The following is a 7,342-nucleotide window of genomic DNA, read 5'->3' on the forward strand; positions in this document are numbered from 1 at the left end:
GTGTGTGTGTATAGGATGCAGGAATGGAACTCGGATATGAACCCTGGACTCCGATATGGGATACAGGCATCCCCTCATCACACCTGGGCCACCATTCACTCCCAGTGTGATGTTTTTATTAATGAGTGTTGGGATCTCAGCAGTGACGCAGTGTCCTCCAGAGCAGCAAGAGAAAGGTAAGTGACGGACTCCGGGAAAGCCACCATTCCATTCCATGCCACGCGTGTGTGGAAAGCTGAGACTGAACTTCCCAAGGGGTGTGCTTTGACACAGATGTGGCGAGGGTGATGAATCGTTGATCCCTCACCGGGAAGGGACATGGGTGGCAGGTGTCGATAGGTCGGCTGGGTCCTCTAGGTCGGAGAAAGCTCCCTTTGGGCTTCTCTGCCTGTTTACCTACAATACCAAACCTATCATGCTGTGTGCCATGAAAGGACATGTGCCAGAAAACCCTGCTTTGGGCTTTGCTCATGTATTTATGTACATTCTCTTTCCTGGTCTTCAAGGCATATTCCGATTTTATTGTGTGTTCCACCTTCCAAAAGTAGACGCTGAGCCATAATTAAGGAAACATTCAGATTTCCACAGCCACTTGGTGGCAGAATCAGAATTTGGAAATTGGTTTTCAGGTTCAGGGTACTCGATTGCCTCAAGCAGACTCGATACTCACGCTGTCTATTCTCCCTTGTCATTGTACACTGCCCTGTGTGTCCACTTGACAATAGCGGACTTTCACGGCTGTGCGAGGGTGTGGGAGGAGGAGTGAGTGGGGTGATGTGATGTAAGCTGAGAGCACAAGGGTGGCTTGGCCAAGTCAATTCCCTTTGTCCCCGGCCTGTGGAGATGTGTCAAGCCCATAGAAGCCAGAACAGGAGACAGCGGGCACGTTGTTCTGCGAGACTGGAGCCGAACGTGCTTGCTCACCGCTGGTTTCTTTAGCCTCCTGAACTCCACTAGGGGACATTGTAATTGTCCCCTGGGCCAGCTGCGTGTGATGTGGGAGGATTTGCAGAGTTCGCATTGGAGCAGGGAGGGTTTCCTGCATGTGTGCCTGGCCTTAGCATGCATTTGTGTAACATCTGGGACTGTTCTCCATTTAATAACTAATTCAGAACACAACGTTTAAAATGTATGCATTGGACAGGCTGAGATCTTGCATCGTTGGTTCACTCCAGAAATGGCTCCAGCTCTGGGCTGGGCCAAAGCTAGGAACCGTGGAAATCCATGCTGCTCTCCCGTGTGAGTGTCCGGGAGCTAAGTACTTGGGTCATCTTCTGATACTTTTGCAGCCTCCTGAACAGAAAACTGGATCAGAAGTGGAGTAGCCAGGACTTGAACCAGCACTCTGAAAGGGGATGCTGTGACCACAAGCCCTGGAGCTGTCTTCCTGAGAACCCAGCTTCAGGATGACTGCTGCCCAGATGTTTCATTTCTGCTTGTAAATCCAGATTTGGGGTTTCTGGTAGAAAACTGAGGGTGGATAAGGGAAGCCCTACCAGGATGAATGAATTTCTTCAAATCCCAAAGCTAGTCAATGACAGAGGTGAGGAAACCAGGAAATTGTCCCCAAGGGCCGTGGAGTCAGCCAGAGAGCCGTGTCCTGGGGATGCGACCTTGGCCAAGCTGGAGTTTCCTCCTCTGCACGATGGGCGTTGTAAATGTGCTGTTTCTGTAGAGATGGGAGATGCGATTGGAATCATTCAGACCGAGGAGGAATTCTGTTCCCTGACCAGGCAGGACGCAGGACTCACTGACATGTTTGCTCTGTATCGTGACTAACCCCTAGCCTGTTTCACTCCGACCTCCACCTCTCTAGTGTGCCAGTAGCTGACTTTGGGTACCATAACGAAAAATATTCTCTTTGTCAAAAACTCTTAGCCTGGAAAGTGTGGATTTTACTGGATGTAAGTAGTTATTTAATAAACACGAGTTGAGCGGGAAGGGCATTTAAAGCGTGATTCCACAGTAGACTCTTAATCCTCCTTAAAAGAAATAAAACAATGTGGGGGAGGGGCTGGTACTGCGGCATATAGGCTAAGCCTCCGCCTGTGGTGACAACATCCTATCTGGGTGGTAGCTTGAGTTTCAGCTACTCTACTTCACATTCCAGCTCCTTCTCCTGGCCTAGGAAAGCAGTAGAGGTTGACCCAAATCCTTGGGACACTGCATCCACATGGGAGATACAGAAGAAACTCCTGGCTCCTGGCTCCTGGTTTTGGATTGGCTCAGCATTAGCTGTTGTAGCCATTTGTGGAGTGAGCCAGCAGATGGAAGATCTCTGTCTCTTCCTTCTCTCCATAATATTGCCTTTCTAGCACAGATAAATATATGTCTTTCAAAAATTACAAAATAAAACAACACAACATTGTCACTTAGATCCTTGCACAAGGCTAGCTTCCAGCTTCAAAAATGAGGGCCAAGTCTGTTGGCTTAGAGAGAATTGAACTTTTGAACATTTAACCTGTTCTAAATCCAGGTGTCACCAAAGGCAACTGGGGTGAAATTACAGCTATCTGCCCAGAGCTTGGTTAAAGATTCTAAACATATCAGCAACTCATTTGAAAAATATATCCTGTGCTTAGATAAAGTTCATTGGTTTGGGTGCTTTTGAAGGAGATCACAGATCTTTCCCTTGTTTGTAGGCTTTGAGAAGTTTCTCTTAACTTCAGACATTGACTTCTCTAAAGCTTTGTGAAGTCAGAATAGACTTTCCTACTTTTCTATTGCTACAAGCAAACCTGATCACTCTCCAATGGTGTCACCCAGATCTAACCCACATCACAGGAAAGCGTGAGCAGGATTTGTTTCCTTCTCAGGATTTTTAGCTTTTTAAGTTGAAAGATTGTACCTCTCTGATCTTTTTGTTCCTAATGGGTCTTAGGCCAGTGCTGAATGAGTGGGGAAATCAGTGAATTTGAGTGCACTGATAAGACAGCACTAAGAAGGGATCTATTGTCCCATACAGAACTCAAATGGCAAAATGGTAACGAAGTAAAAACCAAAACCAAATTGTTGTGTCATGGTTGTTAGTGGGCAGAGACAGAATGAAGAAGTAATATATTGCTCTAGGTAGCCAAGTCCTTTCTGCCATGTATACTTTAGGTCTTTAGTTTAGCAAGTAGATTTTCTTGCATTAGCATAGCAATTCTTTTCAAGCAAATGCTGGCGAGCAAATGTGAAGGGGGCAGGGGAGGTGGTCACCTGGACCCTGCTCCCAGACTAGCCCGCAGGGGAAGCCTGGCCTGGTGGCTTGGGCTTCTGCGGATCAGCTTCCCCTGTGTACAATGGAGAGACTGAAGGCCTGATTAGATCACTGCCAAGGTTCCCTCCAACGTTCCCATCCGCCGACTGCCCCCTCTCAGGCCTGACCTCAATGCGTTAGGCTCAGGAGGCCTTCAGGAAACACCTGTCACGTCACGGAGAGATAAGTGGATTGAGTTCAACATGATGTGTTCTGCAGATGTTTTTTTATTGTTAAAAATAAAACTAAATCTCAGCCAAGTCTCTCTTTACGTTAGCACAAATTCCAAACATGCAGGTTCCAAATGACTGACACTTCTTTTTCTTTCTTTCTTTTTTTTTTTTTTTAGAAGATATACTTTTTGAAAGAAAGAGAGGGGGCGGGGAGAAAGAGATAGAAATAAAGAGAGACAGAGATAGAACTACCGTCCCTGTGTCATTCTCCATCAGCTAGGGCCGGGCAAGACTGAACCAGGAGCCAGGGAATTCGTCTGGGTCTCCCTCATGGATGCAGTGGAGCAAGCACTTCTGCCATCTGCAGCTGCTTTTTCCAGGCCATTAGCAGGCAGTGGAGCAGCTGGAAACCAAGCCAGCATCCATAAGAGATGCTGGCTTTGCAAGTAGCAGACTTATTCACTATGCCACAGCATCACCCCCATGATTGACACTTAATATTACTTATTTTTAATTTGAAGTGCTTGTTATCTCCCATACCTGTTTCATGAATTACAGACTTTCCCCCTTAAAGGAAAGTTTAGAGACTATCTTTTCAAGAATTCTGAATATGAGGTTTCCAAACGTCATACACAGAATTCATCGCTCCATAAGGATGTTCTCTACCTTTTTAAAACTGAAACCATGTATGTTAGTTATTTAAAACAGTTTAGAGTTCTAGTTCTTAGGATATTATGATATTATTACGCGCAGCTAATTCCCACAACCTGGTTCTTTACCATGAGCTGAAAACACCAGATGCAATGAGGTATCTTAGGAGGTTTATTCCAGCGGGGCAGGAACAGGGTGGAGGGGAAGCAGAAGGGGAGGAGGGGAAGGGAGGCCAGAAGAGGGGGAGGAAAAGCAAAGAGGAGAGGAGAGAGAGCCCCGCACCTGGGGGGGGGCCTTTTTGTCTGCCAGGTGTGGGGGGTGGGATTGGGAGGGATTGAGGGCAGGCCCCAGGGGATTGATAACTGCAGGTGAATGCCTAGGGATGATTGGTGAGTGGGCGGGGTTGGGGAAGGGACTGGAAGATTGGGGGTGGGATTCTCAGGTGAAATGCTGGGTTACATCTGGTTGGTGGATGGCTGGACTGGGCGAATTTCGCGGGCTGTGAGGAAGAGAAAATGGCGCCGGGTCCAGGGTGGGATATTGGAATAACTCCTTACAACATATCACCACATGACACTATCTTAGATATTTATTTCCTCAAGTCTTTACCTGGACAGATACACATGTTGTGGCTGAGAGATTAGTTTGGAAATTGACTAACTTCCAAAAGACTCATACATCAAAGGCTTGGGTCCCGGGAAGGAGTGGAACCCCAAGGAAGCAAGGCCTGTATTGTGGGGGAGGGGATCTTTCACTCATAAGGGTAGACTCAGGCAGGCAGTTCTCACAGAGGATTGCTAGAGTAGCCTGAAGTGGGGTCCGTCTCCCTCCTGCGTGGATTGCCACATGATCCTTTATTGCCACCTAGTACGCTCCCAAGAGGTCAAACCAGTGGGACCACCAGATCTTGGACCTGAATGCTCAAAATTGTGAACTAAATAGACCGCTCTTTACTTCGTAAGTAGCTTGCCTCAAGTGTTTCATTGTAGGAGGCTTGACATGCAGTACATGCTCAGTGAACATGTTTGTTGATTTATTAAATGTAGAAAGCAAAGCATATTTCAGTTCAACATCAGATTTTCCTAACTCACAAATTCACAAATCTGCAAGTTTTGTAGAATAAAAAAGCAAAAACAAGTCGGAGTCTATCCTGATTATACATCAAACTGTGTGAAAATCCTTTTTGCTCATCTATCCCTTCCATACTCCTTACAACAAGGCAGATGCCTTGAACTTCCTTCTCTTATTTTTTCCAAACTCTTCAGGCTGTCCCCACTGCCCTTCTCATTTCTTCTCTCTCTCGCTCCTGGCACTGTAATGCCTCCATCTCTGTACTCATTCTCTCTCTCTCTTTTTTTTCAGTTGATATAGAATCAATGCACTATAAAATCACCTTTTTAAAAGACATACTTCAATCACATTAGTATATTGATGAAAATATACATCTATCACCACTAAAAATTGGCTGGAGCTGAGCCAATCCGAAGCCAGGAGCTCTTCCAGGTCTCCCACGCGGGTGCAGGGTCCCAAGGCTTTGGGCTGTCCTCAACTGCTTTCCCAGGCCACAGGCAGGGAGCAGGATGGGAAGTGGGGTTGCTAGGATGAGAACCGGCACCCATATGGATCCTGGCACGTTCAAGGTGAGGACTTCAACTGCTACGCTATTGCACTGGGCTCCAATACTTCATTCCTTTTTCTGACTGATTACTATTCCATTATATGGGTGGATCACATTTTGTTTGCTCATGAACACATGGATTCTTCCTACTTTGTGGCTATCATGAATAATATTGCTATGAATACTTGTACGCCAAATTTTCCATGAACCCTTATTTTCATTTCTCTTTGGTATACTTGAGTGCCTGGGAATGAAATTATTGGGTCATATGGTAATTCTGCTTAATCTTTTGAGAAACTATCAAACTATTTTCCAAAAGAGTGAAACCATTTTTAATTTCTACTAGTGATGTTTGAGGACTCCAATTTCTCCAGAAAATTATCAACACGTGTTATTATTGATCTTCTCCTTCTTCTTTTCTTTTTCTCCTTCTCTCTTCCTCCTTCTTCTTCCTAGGATTCATTTACGTATGTGAGAGGCAGGGTTACAGAGATGGAGAAACAGATCCTCCACTCACTAATTTACTCCCCAAATGGACACAAAGGGTCTGGGCCAGTCTGGAGTCAGGAGCCAAGAGCTTCTTCTGGGTCTCCCACATGGACGCAGCGATCCAAGAACTTGGGCCATCTTCTGCTGTTTTCTCAGGCACATGAACAGGAAACTGTATTGGAAATGGAACAGTCTGGACTCAAACCGGTGCCCTTGTGGGAGTTTGGTCCCATATGGAATGCCAGTATTTCAGGTGGCAGCTTAACTGCCTATGCCACAATGTTAGCCCCCTTTTGTCCATTTGCTAATTGAGTTATTTGTGTTTATGCTGTTAGGTAGATAAAAAGCTGTTCATATATTCTGGATGCAGGTTCCTTATCCGATAAAAGATTAACAAATATTTTATCTCATTCTTTCTTAATGGTTTCCTTGGCAGCACACTTTTTTTTTAAGATTTATTTATTTTTATTACAAAGTCAGATATACAGAGAGGAGGAGAGACAGAGAGGAAGATCTTCCATCTGATGATTCACTCCCCAAGTGACTGCAACGGCCGGTGCTGTGCTGATCCAAAGCTAGGAACCAGGAGCTTCTTTCCAGGTCTCCCATGTGGGTGCAGGGTCCCAGTGCTCTGGGCCATCATCGACTGCTTTCCCAGGCCACAAACAGGGAGCTGGATGGGAAGTGGAGCTGCCGGGATTAGAACCGGTGTCCATATGGGGTCCCGGCTATCAGGAGTTATTCCAATATCCCACCCTGGACCCGGCGCCATTTCCTCTTCCTCACAGGTCATGAAATTCACGCCAGTCCAGCCATTCACCAATCAGATGTAACCTGGCATTCCACCTGAGAATCCCACCCCCAATCTTCCAGCCCCTTCTCCAACTCCACTCACTCATCAATCATCCCTAGGCATTCACCTGCAGGCACCAATCCCCTGGGGGCCTGCCCTCAATCCCTCCCAAACCCCACCCCCACACCTGGCAGACAAAAAGGGCCCCCAGGGCCCGGCGGTGTGGCCTAGCGGCTAAAGTCCTCACCTTGAAAGCCCCAGGATCCCATATGGGCGCCGGTTCTAATCCCGACAGCTCCACTTCCCATCCAGCTCCCTGCTTGTGGCCTGGGAAAGCAGTTGAGGACTGCCCAATGCATTGGGACCCTGCACCCGCG

Source organism: Ochotona princeps, chromosome 5 (assembly GCF_030435755.1).
Source record: "Ochotona princeps isolate mOchPri1 chromosome 5, mOchPri1.hap1, whole genome shotgun sequence".
Classification (NCBI taxonomy): domain Eukaryota; kingdom Metazoa; phylum Chordata; class Mammalia; order Lagomorpha; family Ochotonidae; genus Ochotona; species Ochotona princeps.